Below are 13,840 nucleotides of genomic sequence, written 5' to 3' on the forward strand. Positions count from 1 at the left end.
ATAAGTTTGTTCATTTAGAATGTCTCTTTGTGCCACTGATCTGGGCATCCATCCCTGCTGAGGCCGGGCTCTGCGGCTAGCGGTCCATCCTCCCTTCTGCCTGGCACTACCATGGATGTCGTGTGACACACAGGTATCCATGCGTGACATGCACAACCTCTCCATCAGCACAGCTGTCTGCTAGCGGCTCCGGAAGGGCACAGAGCAGATAACACTTCTTGACCTAACCACCTGGGTCTCTGGTTTGGAGACTGTCACCCTGGCTGCCACTCAGCTCTCATGGTTTGTTCAGTGGTTTGGAGGCTTTTTCTCTATTAAAGAGATGACCCGAGCCATCTGCCAAGAGCAGCACCGGGCCGTGGTGGTCCTGGTGGCATGGCCACTCTCTGAGCTGGGGCTGAGTGCAGGAGGGAAGACCACAAGGTGCCACAGCTCGCTGGGCTCCCACAATGGGAACTCCTAATTAATTGTCTGTACAATACCTCTTTCCCTTATTTTTCTTGTTAATGACTGATTTTTAAAAAGGGAGCTCAGCAGCTCAGCCATTTCAGAGTCACCATTAATTTAATCTTCCTCCTTATTTATTGGTGGAGTTACTTTCTCTCTTGCCTTTTGTGTCCCCATGATATATTTCTAAAAGCCTTCCTGATGCCTCCGGGAGCAGTCACTCATTCGGCTGCCCTTGCCGTCTCCCTGAAAGCCTCCCCTCCTCAGCAAGACAAGCGCTTGCTTCCATGTCCGCTGCTCCTTCCTGCCAGAAAACTTTGTTCTCTTTCTGACTTTCCCCCCATCTCCCTTTTCTGCCTTGTTTGCTGCTCCTCAGTTGTCACATTTTCCTCTTTCCACATAAAAATATCCTTAAGGATGGGAGTGGACTGGCACAGAGTGGTGTAGCCCCTTCCCCTTGCAGGGATTTGGGCTACCTGACAGCAGCTGTGCATCTGTCCTACTTTCTCCTGGACCATCATGCACCCTTTTGTTTGAAAAGATTGTCCTTCCTAGCACATTGTGTTCACCAGACTCCCCAAACTACCTTGCCTGAAATCTAATACCTTCTCCTACGCCTGTATTGCGGTATTGTAACAGTTGGAGTCATTTAGTATTAATTAGTATGACTGTAATTTAGTTCAGTCCTTATGGACCTAGTGGTGGCCCAGTTCTGATACGGATGGCACAGGCACAGCAAGAGACAGTCCCTGTCCCAAAGCATTTACACTCTACAGATGAGCCAGAAGGGAAATATCTTTTTCCCATTATACCAAGGAAGTAAAGCAAGAAGAGATTTGTGGGGGAGTTCAAAATCACCTCTAATGCCTGAGATCCCACGCAGAGCCTAGTTCATGGTGTTGCTTTTGTTAATCCTCCTTAGGTAAGTTGTCCTAGGTCACAGAGGAACTGGCAGAGCCCTCCTGCCTACACACAGGTGCGGCACAGCAAGAGCTGCCTCCACTCCACCTCTGCCAGCCCCGGCTCTCACGGCTCATCCAGTCCTTCGTTTCTGCTTTGTCAATTTGAGAAATGCCAGGAAGGCTTCAGTTTGCTTAAGTTTTAGATTTCTTTTTTGGATCCACTCCCCATCCTGCTGAATTACTTTGTCCCTTCCTAATCAAATTGCCTTTCAGCACGATGACCTTCAGTTAGGCCAAGGTGTCCTGTGGCTTGCTCAGAAATCCCAGTAGCAAACTGATAGTTGCTGAATTCCTCTTTGCTGCGCGAAGATAAGCTGTAAGCCAGAGCTGGAGAATATTAATACCTGCTCCAGAAAGAACAGAAGGTTGTTTCTTAGCTGAGTAAAAATGGGTTCAAACATGTGGGTGTGTGACGAGATGGGCTGGGTGTGTTAGGAGCACACACTTGCTATAGAAACTTAAATATTTTTCTTTAAGGAGCAGCAACTATTCATTTAGAAAAATAATGCCATCAGGGTTTTGAATATAAACAGGAACAAAGAATGGTAAATAATGGTTCAGTACCTCCCAGCTGTAGGGAAGTGCCTCAGCAGTGCTCACAGTCTGACACAGCATGTCCCCGGGTGAATGCCTACGGCCCACAGCCAGGACTGGGAGACACTATGTTGATGGTGACATTTGACTTCTTCCATGTGTTTGCGAAAGAGGTTTATTTATGGTGTTGTTTCTATGGGGAGATAGATAAGGGGTCCAGCCTCCTGGCTGGAAAAATTCCCTGCTGTACGGCAGAGAAGGACTGGTCCCTGTTCTCCCCACTCTAGAGTGGGCTGGGACAAGGACAGCTTCCACTGCCATACAAAGCATTAGGAAAGCTTCCATTTCATCCCAATATGAAAGAAATATAAATTCAGAAGCCTCAGGAAACGCTGGGAAAGACAACTGCTGCTCGCTGGCACCTCCAGGCACTCGCAGTCCCTCAACATGGCAAGGGGAGTATGTGGTTCTCTGACCTCCTTGTGTACAAGGAGGATTAATTTCCCATTGGATGAATATGAGCAATAGGGGTATAAAATGCCAGTGAATTTGGGCTGGGTCTGATGTCCACACTGTAAATTAGAAGACCCTTTTGCTGAGGTCAGTAGAGCTTCAGTGGGGAAAAGGCACTAGTGTAAAGCCCATAATAGTCATCTGCACAGAGATGAGAAGGTATACGAAAGACTGACCTGCAAACATGGCCTGTAGTGCCTTATGGTTGGTGCATCCATTTATACCTGCATAAGGAAGATAAAGTAAAACAGCACCATCTCCGAGTGGTAACCTAATACACTCTCTGCAGTAGTGTCAGTGTCACAAAGAAAATTCAGGAAATCTAGATGGAGCCATTTATCGATGGTTTATTGTATTTTTGAGGCTGGGCTGGAGCTATAAAAACAGGGGACTTCAGAGGTCATGGCGATGCACCTCGGGAAGTATGTGATATTCGGCCTAGCTGAGCTCCTTTGATGTCCTTTTGTTGCTCAACTTGCAAACCATGCTGTGGGTTTGGAAGCCTGACTTTGGATACTAATTTTTAAAAAGACTGGCCTGAATTTCTACCAGAGGCAGAGAAAAAAAGAAATTGTCTGCCCTGGAAAATAGCCATTCAGAAACAATTTCCCCTAAAATTCTCACTACGAGTGATGAAAATCCACAGCAAAGGGGAAAAAAAGAAACAAGATGAATTAACGCTCTTTTAAAAAACTTTTTACAACTGATTTCTAATGAGGCATGGCCAATGTTGTTGACACGCAATTGGATCAGCTTCAACTCCTGGGATGACTGTTTGATGAATGGACAAATTCCAGGGCTGGAGACAAACGCTGCCTTCCTCTCCCACAACTCAGCACTTCTCCCACAGAATACTTAAACCTCCACCAGAAATGACTCGACTCTGTATTAGTAGTTTAATTAAAAGTTTCCATACGCAGGTTGCCTTTGCTCTCACCGGACTCTGAATGGGGAAATTAAATGCACAGCAACAGTGAAAGGCTTTGAGCTGGTTTTATGGGGAGAGCTGCTAACCTACTCCACTGGTGTTTACAACACACTGACTGTGCCATAACTGGCCTGGAAGGCTGAGGCCAATGAAGAGGCTGTGCCTACATAAAGCAGCTCTCTATAAGCCCAGCTGCAAATATATATATTTATTTTTATCCTAAGATGTTGCAACAAATATAGAAACAAGAGTAGCATTACTGGCAGGCGCTGCTCTTTATTAAAGTCGTCGCTAGTTGCAGATCAGATGTCACGTGCTTTTGGGGGAAAATTCTGAAGGTTTGACTCATTTGCAAGCCCGTTTGCAAGGGGGACCTCAACTTCTTTCTAGCATCGGAGCCTGGCGCTCCACATGCCCGTACGGCTATGGGCAGGCACAGCTCTGGTTCTTAGGACTTGAAACCCAGCTCTTGGCTGGAGGTAACCAAAGCCTGAGTTTAGAGCTTGCTCTTCTGAGCCAATCCGCCAAAAATGTGTGGCTCTGCGATGCTCTGTTCAGCTCCCTCTAGGGAAAAAAAAAGGCTAGTTTTAGGCACTGTAACAAAAGCAAATGAAATGCAAATCTAGCTTCAAAGGAGTGTGGGAAACAGAGAGTTGGTTTACCAACATCTCAAGGGTTTAGACTGCTCACAAGGGATGTGGGCAGCCCCATCTCAGGTCTCCTGTGTGCCAGAGGGAACTGCACTGCATAACTCCGCTCCTAGGGCAGTCCCTACCTAGCAGGCTGTGGGGTCAGTCACATTCTTTTGGGCCATGTCTCAGTGACTAGATAAATACTTTGCAATAAGTGGAACTGGTCCCGCTGATGGGATGGATGGAGCTTGCCTGAGCATGCATTAATGGTCTTCTTGTTGGAGCCCTTTTATGGGAGAAGAAGGTTCGAATCATAATCAGCCAGTCGTGGGAACTGAACTTGATCTCCCACGTTCCTGATCTGCTGTAGGGAAATGGGACATTCCCTGTCCTTCATGTAGGTTTTAGGGCACGTGATATTCCTTTTCTGAGCAGAAATGTTTGAGTTCTGAGAACACAGTTGAAGCCACACAACTTTTGTAGGGTTTGGTTTGGGTTTTTTTTTTTCAGAATTACCAGCAAACTAAAAAAAGGTCACTTATTCGCTGATCTCCACTTGGCCCAGTATTTCCCATCTGCGTGGGCAGAGGGGGAGAGGAGGGTCGTGATTCGGGGCCAGGGACAGGCAGCGCCAGCGATTTGCAGCAGAGCTGCACAGTCACCCGAGGCTGGACCGTGGAGTTGAGCCCCAGTGACTGTGCATGGCTGCTCAGCACTCGGGGGACAACCGAACTGGCCTCCTCGAGTGAGTGGTAGAGCCATCTCCTGGACAAGAAGGTCACTCTTACCTCTCCTCTCCTTAGCCCTCTGCTAGGGAAATGCCTTCCCCTTCCTTTCCATTCCCTGCCCCAAGCCCCAGGGCTTTCCACTTCTGCGGCTGAAAACTGTACCGGGACCCCATCACAGGCAGCAACGAGGAAAACCCTTGAGTTAAAAAGCTGTTGCCTCTCTGCAGCAAGCTCAGTGAGCTCAGGCGAGCACTGTTCTTGCAGACTCTCTCTCCTACCGCAGCCTGGGGATGACGGGTGACCTGTGGAGGGAGAGGTGGCCGAGCCGGAGCCGGTCGTGCCTGCAGCAAGGAGGGCTCCTCTGCTGCCTTCAGCAGCCTGCTGCTTTCAGCAGTTTCTCTGCTTCAGGCCTGTCTTTGCATGTTGGGACTTTCTAGAGACATAATTTTCTACATGAGCAGCTGAAATTTTGTATTTTGTTCAAGAACAGATTGCCAGCATTCCCCAAGGGGCAGGGATCCACCTTACTAGGATCTTATGCTGTAGCAGAAACAGTAGAAATGCAGTACCGTCAAAAGCAGGAAGTGGCAGTCCTGACTCTGGGGTAAGCCAGGGAGATGCTGGAAGGAAACTGGGGGTTTGTCTTGTCTTGCTGTCCTGGTTTCGGCTGGGATAGAGCTAATTTTCCTCCTAGTAGCAGGCATAGTGCTGTGTTTTGGATTTAGTATGAGAAGAGTGCTGATAACACACTGATGGTGTAGTTGTTGCTAATACTGCTTATGCTAGTCAAGAACTTTTCAGCTTCCCATGCTCTGCCAGGTGCACAAGAAGCTGGGAGGGGGCACAGCCAGAATAGTTAATCCAAACTGGCCAAAGGGCTATTCCATACCATATGATGTCATGCTTGGTATATAAGCTGGAGGGAGTTGGCCGGGGAGCAGCGATCACTGCTCAGGAACTGGCTGGGTATTGGTCGGTGGGTGGTGAGCAATTGCATTGTGCATCACTTGCTTTGTATATTATTATTGTTATCATTATTATATTGTTAATATTATTATATTGTTATTATTATAATTACTATTTTGCTTTATTTCAATTATTAAACTGTTCTTATCTCAGCCCAGGAGTGTTCCTCACTCTTATTCCTCTGATTCTCTCCCCCATCCCACCAGGGCAGGGGGAGTGAGCAAGCGGCTGCGTGGTGCTTAGTTGCTGCTGGGGCTAAACCGCGACACTTCCCTTGCTTTCCCCCTTTGAACACAGGGAACAAGCAGACAGAGTGTTCAGAGTTTTAAATAACAGCAGCTTTGTCCTCATCCCAAATCAAGTGAAGCCAATACAAAGACAGATATTCAGATAATACCCCCAGGCCCTCCTAGGTACCATTTTGGGTACTGACTCAGGCTGAGAGTGGCCACCAAGTGCTGCCTGGTGGTGGCCAGTCTCTCTTCAAAGATGTTTGTGCCCACGGTGGCTGTGTCCTGGTACAAGGTGATACCCTGGCATAGATGGGGCTCGGTGGGATCACTCGTGCCGAGCACAGAGGAAAATCAGGCTTCTTTTTTCAGCCCATAAGTGGAGATTTAAGATTCTCATAGGCAGCCCTTTTTGAAACTCTTGGCAATAGTCTGTAGTGCTATCAACCATGCTCCTTTTATGAGCATTTTATTAATTTCAAAAAGTCATCTGGGTGGAAAAAAATTATATATATATAAACATGATATAAGGAGTGAGCACATTACAAATGGGAGCTGGGTTGAAATAAAACCTACTGCAGCACTTAAAGACTATTCTAAATAGATTCACACAAAGCTTTGCTATTTCATAAAACATTAAAGGATTTAAATGACTTTAAATACATCTGTAGAAATACAGGCCGTATTTTATTAAAGGTGTCAGGTCTGTCTAATCTCTCCTGTGTAAGATGTTCATTTTGCAGTAGCAAAGGCACAGAGATCATTAAGTCCATCTCCAGAGCTAGCGAAGACAGTCTTTGCCAGCTACCAAACTCTCTCCTCATTAATATTTTAACATTTGAGGTAATGCTGAGAAACTGCCCTTTGTCACAGGCACCAGAGAGATTAGTAGTAAATCTTTTCAAAGAGAACTACTGCATCCTTAGTATCCAAGGATTAGAATTGAAAATTGAACTAGTTCTAGTGTGAACTGCAGAGCAAAAATAGCCATGCAGCGGGACACAGCCACCAAATGTGTTCTCATCACCGGTGAGACTTGGGAAGAGGAGGGTTGCTAGCCTATAAATGTAGATTTGGAGTTTCTTGCTACTCTGAAGCCTCCAGTGCCAGACAGGATGCTGGACTAGACAGATCCCAGTCTGACCCAACATAGTAACGTTTGCACTTTTGGAAAACAGCAAGATAAAGCCCTGAAGACAGGCAGGCTACAGAGGAGCCATAAGGACAGATCAGGAACAGTCACCTTCTGTTAGGGATAAATCTGACCTGGTGCCCACAAAAAATAAACAGCAAAGCCTTTAGCTTTAAAGGCAGATGAAGAAGCACAAGGGAGTTGTAGTGTAGAATGAAAGTGTCAAAATGTGGAGGGTATTTCAGAGGTAAAATGACAAAATCAGCACAGCAGACCTTGGGAGCTGCAGAAGAACAGTCTCTCTTGGCATCAGTGGGAGGCGACGGGGCATCAGCAATGGCACGAGGGCCCGGGATGGGAGAGGGCAGGAAGGCAGACAAGGTCCTTGTTCAAGTGCAGCTCCCAGAAGGCTTGGGAGAGATTTGCACCCAACTGTCCCCATGCCTGTCTTGCAGGGACCAGCGATGCTGTACCACCATGGAGCTGCGGCTGCGGGAGCATAGGACACTGCACGGTGCTGCTGTCACTTGCCTGTGGGCACCAGTTCCTCCAAAGGGTGGGGCTGAGTCCTGTTCACCTCTTAATGCACTCTCCATTTTATATTCTGAAGCAGTTTAAGGCATTTTGTGGGGAAGGCACTGGAGGAATTAACTACTTGATTAAGGCAACAGCAGACTTCAAAGCAAGCAGCTCAAAGGGAAAACTAAAAAACAATTGAAAATTTCCATGGGGAACCAAACCAACACCCTGCTGCCAGGGTAACACCACATTGGGACTCCTGTCTGGCACCGCTGCACAAGCAGGAAGGATGATTTGGGGGTGAGGAAATGAGAAATGGGGAATAGAGTACAGTGGAGTAGAGTAGAGTAGAGTAGAGTAGAGTAGAGTAGAATGGAATAGAATGGAATGGAGTAGAATAGAATAGAATAGAATAGAATAGAATAGAATAGAATAGAATAGAATATTTTCAGTTGGAAGGGACCTGTAATGATCATCTGTTCCAACTGCCTGACCACTTCAAGGCTGACCACAAGTTAAAGCATGTTATTCAGCGCATTGTCCAAACATCTCTTAAACACTGACAGGCTTGGGGCATCAGCCACCTCTCTAGGAAGCCTGTTCCAGTGTTTGACCACCCTCTCAGTAAAGAAATGTTTCCTGGTCCTATAAATGATTCTGGTCCTATTTCTGGCCACATGCCTGTGGCCATGGGCACCTTATGGCTGATATGGGGCAAATCACTTCCCAGCACCTCACATTTCCAGATCTCTAACACAGGAATGTGAATTATTCTCCCAAAATCATGCCTCGTACACGTGTAAGGTCTCTGCACAGAAGATGATATGTAAGAAAATGGCATCACTCTTGTTGAAGTTGCCTCAATAGCCCTAAGTGGCACCCTTGGGCAAGGTGCTGTACCAATGCATAAAGAGTCCATCCCTGCTTGCATTAAATGGACGAGTTGGAACAAAGAAAATAATGCAAATATTTTTTTAGAGGAAAATAGAGAGGAAGAGCTGACTAGCAGAGGGGCTGACAATGGGCATCTGCAAAACCCAAGCTCAGCTTCCCATCTGTGACCCAGGAACACACGCATGTGTTCATGTGCTCACAGATGCATGGGAAGGGAAAGATTAAATGACTTGCCCAGGGTCCTTCAGGACTGTCGGTGCCAGAGCCAGCACACAAACATAAGTAGGTATCCCGATTGCAATGTCAGTGTTTTTACCAGAAGGCTATGTATCATCTCTAAAATATCACCATTTTTGCACTGATGATGAGTGGGTCAAACAAAGTAGCAGGATGTAAAGATGTTGAAACAGAACAGCAAGAGGTAACCCAGTGATCAGCAACAAACCTGGGGCAACACTGAAAGATCACAGAGGATGCCAGAGACTGCTACATCAGCATAATGCAGGATCCTCTTGAGAGATGCCAAAGCCATGGGAGGACAGTTAGTGATAAGACAACAGATGTTCTACCACAAGGACAATGGAGGGGGAAAAAACCAATTACATACAAAGATGGCACTCCAGTGCTTGCAAGTGTGGCTTTTTAAAAAAAAAAATCCAGATCTGAAATGTTTTGGCATATGATCTTTTAATGAATTTCCTCCCCACGCATGTTTTATGACCTAGTTCATTTGCTGCAGCTAATGGGCACGCTGTTGCTGTGGGGCTAGGCAAGGTGTGCTACTGCACACACAGGAAGAGAAGAAAGTGAAAAAAAAAAAAAAGCCACAGCAAAGCAGACTGAAAAGCATTTGAATGAAGCGAAGTATGTAAATGGTAAAAGCGAGCAAGGAAGCTCACAGACTGCAAATGAATAAGCTCTAGGGCATACACAGAAAATAGGTGTGGAAATACAATCTGCCAACCACATTGTATAGTAACAGCAATTTGGTAGAGTGGCTGAGGTCCTGCACTGGCTCTGCATGAGTGAATGGCCTGTGGAGGGAGATGCCATTCAGCAGGGCGTAGTACTGCTGCTGCAGGACTTAGAGGAGAAAGTTATATGGCCTTATTTTCCTAGCCTAGTGGGTCAGCCTGTCAGACGAATCATTTTATACTGCCCTGAAGTGAATGGTATTGGCATTTGGCCACCAATTCAGTAGCAGCCTTGAACTCTGCTTTCTCTTCCACTTCAGGTGAAGCAGATTTATTCTCAACTTGCCACAGATTTGCAATTCATTATTTATTTGTAGGATGCCTGGTTCCTTGGGCAGTGATGCTGGGAGCACCAAAGGTTTGTTTTGGATCCCACATTGATTGCAAAGGAAGGGTTGGTTGCATCACATTCCTTTTGGTCACATTTGCTATGTGGTATACACAAGAAGTATCTGTTAGGAGTCAATGAAAATACCACTGAGGTTGCATTAACATAGCTAATAGCTGTGTTAATAAATGCCATCTAATAAAATAAGTAGGAACATTTTCAGCCAGGTCTGAAGCTATGTGAAAAATGCGTTTGATTAATGAAATCCATTTCTGACTGAATAGGACTTTTATAATCAACTGACAATCCATCTGTGTCCTATTCTTGCTGGGCAAGTATTTGCAGCTCAGCTTTTTAGAATATATTTCACAAGTTCTGCTGTCTGGTTGGCCTTTTTCATAGATTGCTTGGCAGGAGGTGCTGGAGGTCACTTGCAGTCTTTCGTCCCCTTTGGAGATTGAAACAACAAAGTGAAGTCACCCAGCAGCTGATGCAAGGAGCGCACACAGCGGCTCACTCCACCCGTGATAGTAAATCATTCGAGCATCAGAAGAAACGCACAATATGCCAGAGTAAGTAGATGAGATACCTTTTTCTTTTCATTATGAAGAAATAGTATTTCCAGAACCACCCACACAGTGCATTTGTTGCTGCCATTTACCCAGTCTGACACTTTTTGATGGAAACACAGGAAACTCTGGAGCAAGTCCCCCATGTAGGAGCACTGGGTCCGTTGTGTCTCCTGGATGAACCCATTGCAGTTCCCCTAACAGGGACAAGCACGTTAACGAGTGACACGCTGATCATCCCTACCACATGGTTTTATAGTCCTTCCTAATGAAGGAGCCTAAAAGCACACTTAGCATCATCCACACCCCGTTTTTTTATGTCTTCATATGAGAATGTCAGATGCATAAATGTGTCCCAAAGCTAACTTTCATCCACACAGGCTGACTGTTTCCCTGCCTGTGCCTTTTAAATGATCAGGCTAGTTGTCAGGTTGTAGTGTATTTCCAATCTGACAGCTACGATTTCATCCGCCGACCTGAAAGAGTGCTAGTTTCTTTGTCACCAAGTTATACTTCCTGGAATTGCCACGGTGGGATAGGGGTGCAACGAACAGCAAATGGACAGAAGGTCTTGGATTTAGAAAAAACCCAACTTGTTAATTAATTCTAACAGAGGTAATCCATTGAAAGTAGGTTTATGTGCCTCTTACCATGTTCCAGTTTGAATGATATCAATACATATTTGGGATTCTGCAGTGATCTCTTTTCAAAAGGTTAAGTTGAATTGCATAACCTGTCCAGTGATACAAGAATTATCCAGACTATTGTCCTGCAGGCAGCAGACAGTGCGTGGAGGAGCTTATTTGGTGCTCGTGTTAAGTTTCCATGTGTTGGCCAGATGCTTTTATTGCAGCACCAGTGAATCAGTGCTGCTGTGATCTGCTAATTGTTTTGACACCATGGGAGTTGAAAAGCACTGGTGAACACTTGGCTCAACTGAAATGTGTGTTTTAGTTAAATGACCCCAGGGATGATCAGAGTCAATTTTCCTGCTTATGTCTGCTGCCCTGGTGCTTGAGGTGGTTCTGGTCAGTGCTATAGAAAACAAGCGAGTATTTAGTTAGTTCTTTCTGCCTAATATACAAAGAATAGGAGTGCCTGTTCAAAGGCAGAGGCTCCAGCTCAAGGAGCCACTTAAACATATGCCCTAATCAGGACAGCACTTGAGTGTATACATGCTTATCTGTAAGCACGTGCTTGGGTTTCAGTAGTCTGCATGGGGTTCACACCCAGGTTTAAGCATCAGCACATACTGAAGTGCTTTTCCAAGATGTTTTCCAGAACCACGACCTAAGTGAGAAAAATGAGTGTGTCACATTCAACCACATTTGAATATATTGCTGCTGCTTTTGCAGCAGTGAGGAAATCCTGACAAACCTTGTTTCCCTTCAGGTCTGATGAATTATTTCCACTTATCCCCATGCCCCCTCCTCAGATACCCAAGGAAGCAGAGGACTTTTGCTGTAGAAGACAACCTCCATTCTCTGCTCATTCAGGTGCAGGTTGAAGGACAGAAGAATGTTGGCTCTTGGAAAGAATGTGTTTCAGACTCATCCATTAAAATCAGTGTGTTGATTCTTCCACAGTTGACTTGTAATGACTCCCAGGAGTTTCTCTCCCAGAAGTGAGGTCAAATGTATTGACTTTTCTTTCTTTCCTCACAGCTTTTCAACACTGGACAAATGATTGTTTTGATAATCAAACTGTCACAAATCCAAGGCACAGTGATTGTAAGGAATGACTCTGTCTCTAGAACCAAGTATCCCCTCTTGCTGAACTTGCAGCCTGTTGGGAAGTGACTATCCTTCACAAGTGGAAAAGTTGTTAATGAGGGATATTTTCAGTTTAAAGACAGAGATGGTGAATTCATGAAATTACCCTACCTAATGTGCTACCCTGTTTTGACTCTTGCTGGGCTACTTGTTGCAGTAGTCACGCTGTTTCTTACACTGACTAAGGATGGCACAGTGGAATTAGCACATAGAGAAGTCTTCCACAAGATCGAGGGAATGAACTGCACATGATTCAAATCAAGGGTGGGGTGAATCAGCCAGAAATACTACTGTAAAGACTAGGGAAAACAAGGATTTTAAAGGGATTGCTTCTTACAGTGGCAACATACATGTCAGCAAATTACAAAAGTGATTAGGAAGATCTTCCCTTCAGTTGCAGCTGTGAAACACCTGAATACAGCCATCCCAGGCAGAATCCACGCTTGCATTTTCATAAGACCCAGGGCTATTTTGCACTAAAGATGAAGTGAAAGAAGTCCTCTTTCTACTCTTGCCTTTGTTATTCCACCTTGGCAGAGTGAGTTTGGGGTCAGACCAGCATGGGCAAGTGCTCAGGTACCATGGCTTTGCACTGAGAGTCTACAGAAACCATGCACATTGAGAAACTGGTCCTCCCACCCTGCCTTGTAAGGTCAGTGCAGCTCTTTGCAGTCTTATTTCCAGTCTACAAACCTTGGGAGTTTTCCACATCTGTGTGATGAATTTGAAAGTCCTGACCACAGCCTGGACCCTCCCTGTGTCCTTGCATCCCTCTCTGGTGCTGCCTGAAGCCCTCGATGTCCCTGGGACAGCTCAGCTGGACAGGGAGCAGAATGAGTCCTTCAGCCTCTCTTGGTTTAAGGTGCCCTGCCTTCAAGTGCTGAGATACAAACACCTTCCTACCCCTGCCAGGCAGTTCAGCAGCTGCAGGCAGGACTCACCATGTATTAGGAGCACAGCCACCCTGGGAAAGGCTGAATTTGCTGAATCCCAGCCCAGTGTCCTCTGCTTCTCTCTCTCCTACGCTCAGCACATTAGCACAAGACCTCACTACAACTCTTCACTGGGATGGCTAATTCTCATCCTGTCTTTCATGATAGCCACACTTCATCCGCGCTTCAGCCAAAGCTGCATGTCAGTCCTGTAAGCCAGGAAATCCCCACCTCTCTCTCCAGAATGGCTACCTCCTCCTACAGAGACCTTCTGCAACCCCATCCGTCGTGTTAATTGGGCCTCTCAAGTGAGGGTTACCTGACCAATATAATTTGTTTCAACCTCTCCATCCTGGTAGCAGTGGAAAGTCTACTCAAACACAGTTAACTGAATGCTCTCCTCAGCTGGCCTGAAGGCTGAAGCTAAACAAATGTAGACTAAAAACAAGATGCTTTTTTTTTTATTATTATTATTATTTCTAGCAGTGAACATAATTAATCATTGGAAGAATTTGCAAAAGTTATGGTAGATTTTTTCACCACTGGAAGTTTTGAGGTCAGGATGGGTTGCTTTTCCGTGCTGTGGTTCAAACAGGAATGAGTCCAGAGAAGACCTATAGCCTGGGAATATAAGACCGGATGATCATAATGATCCCTTAATGTTTATGAGACCACAGTACTGACCTTGAGGAAGATGTACCAAAGTCATCCCAGGTTGGAATCCAGAAGACGGGCTCTGAAGTTGTGAGATGCAGCTGCAAGAGGCTCCCAGAGGCAGGG

Source organism: Pelecanus crispus, chromosome 12, assembly GCF_030463565.1.
Source record: "Pelecanus crispus isolate bPelCri1 chromosome 12, bPelCri1.pri, whole genome shotgun sequence".
NCBI lineage: Eukaryota > Metazoa > Chordata > Aves > Pelecaniformes > Pelecanidae > Pelecanus > Pelecanus crispus.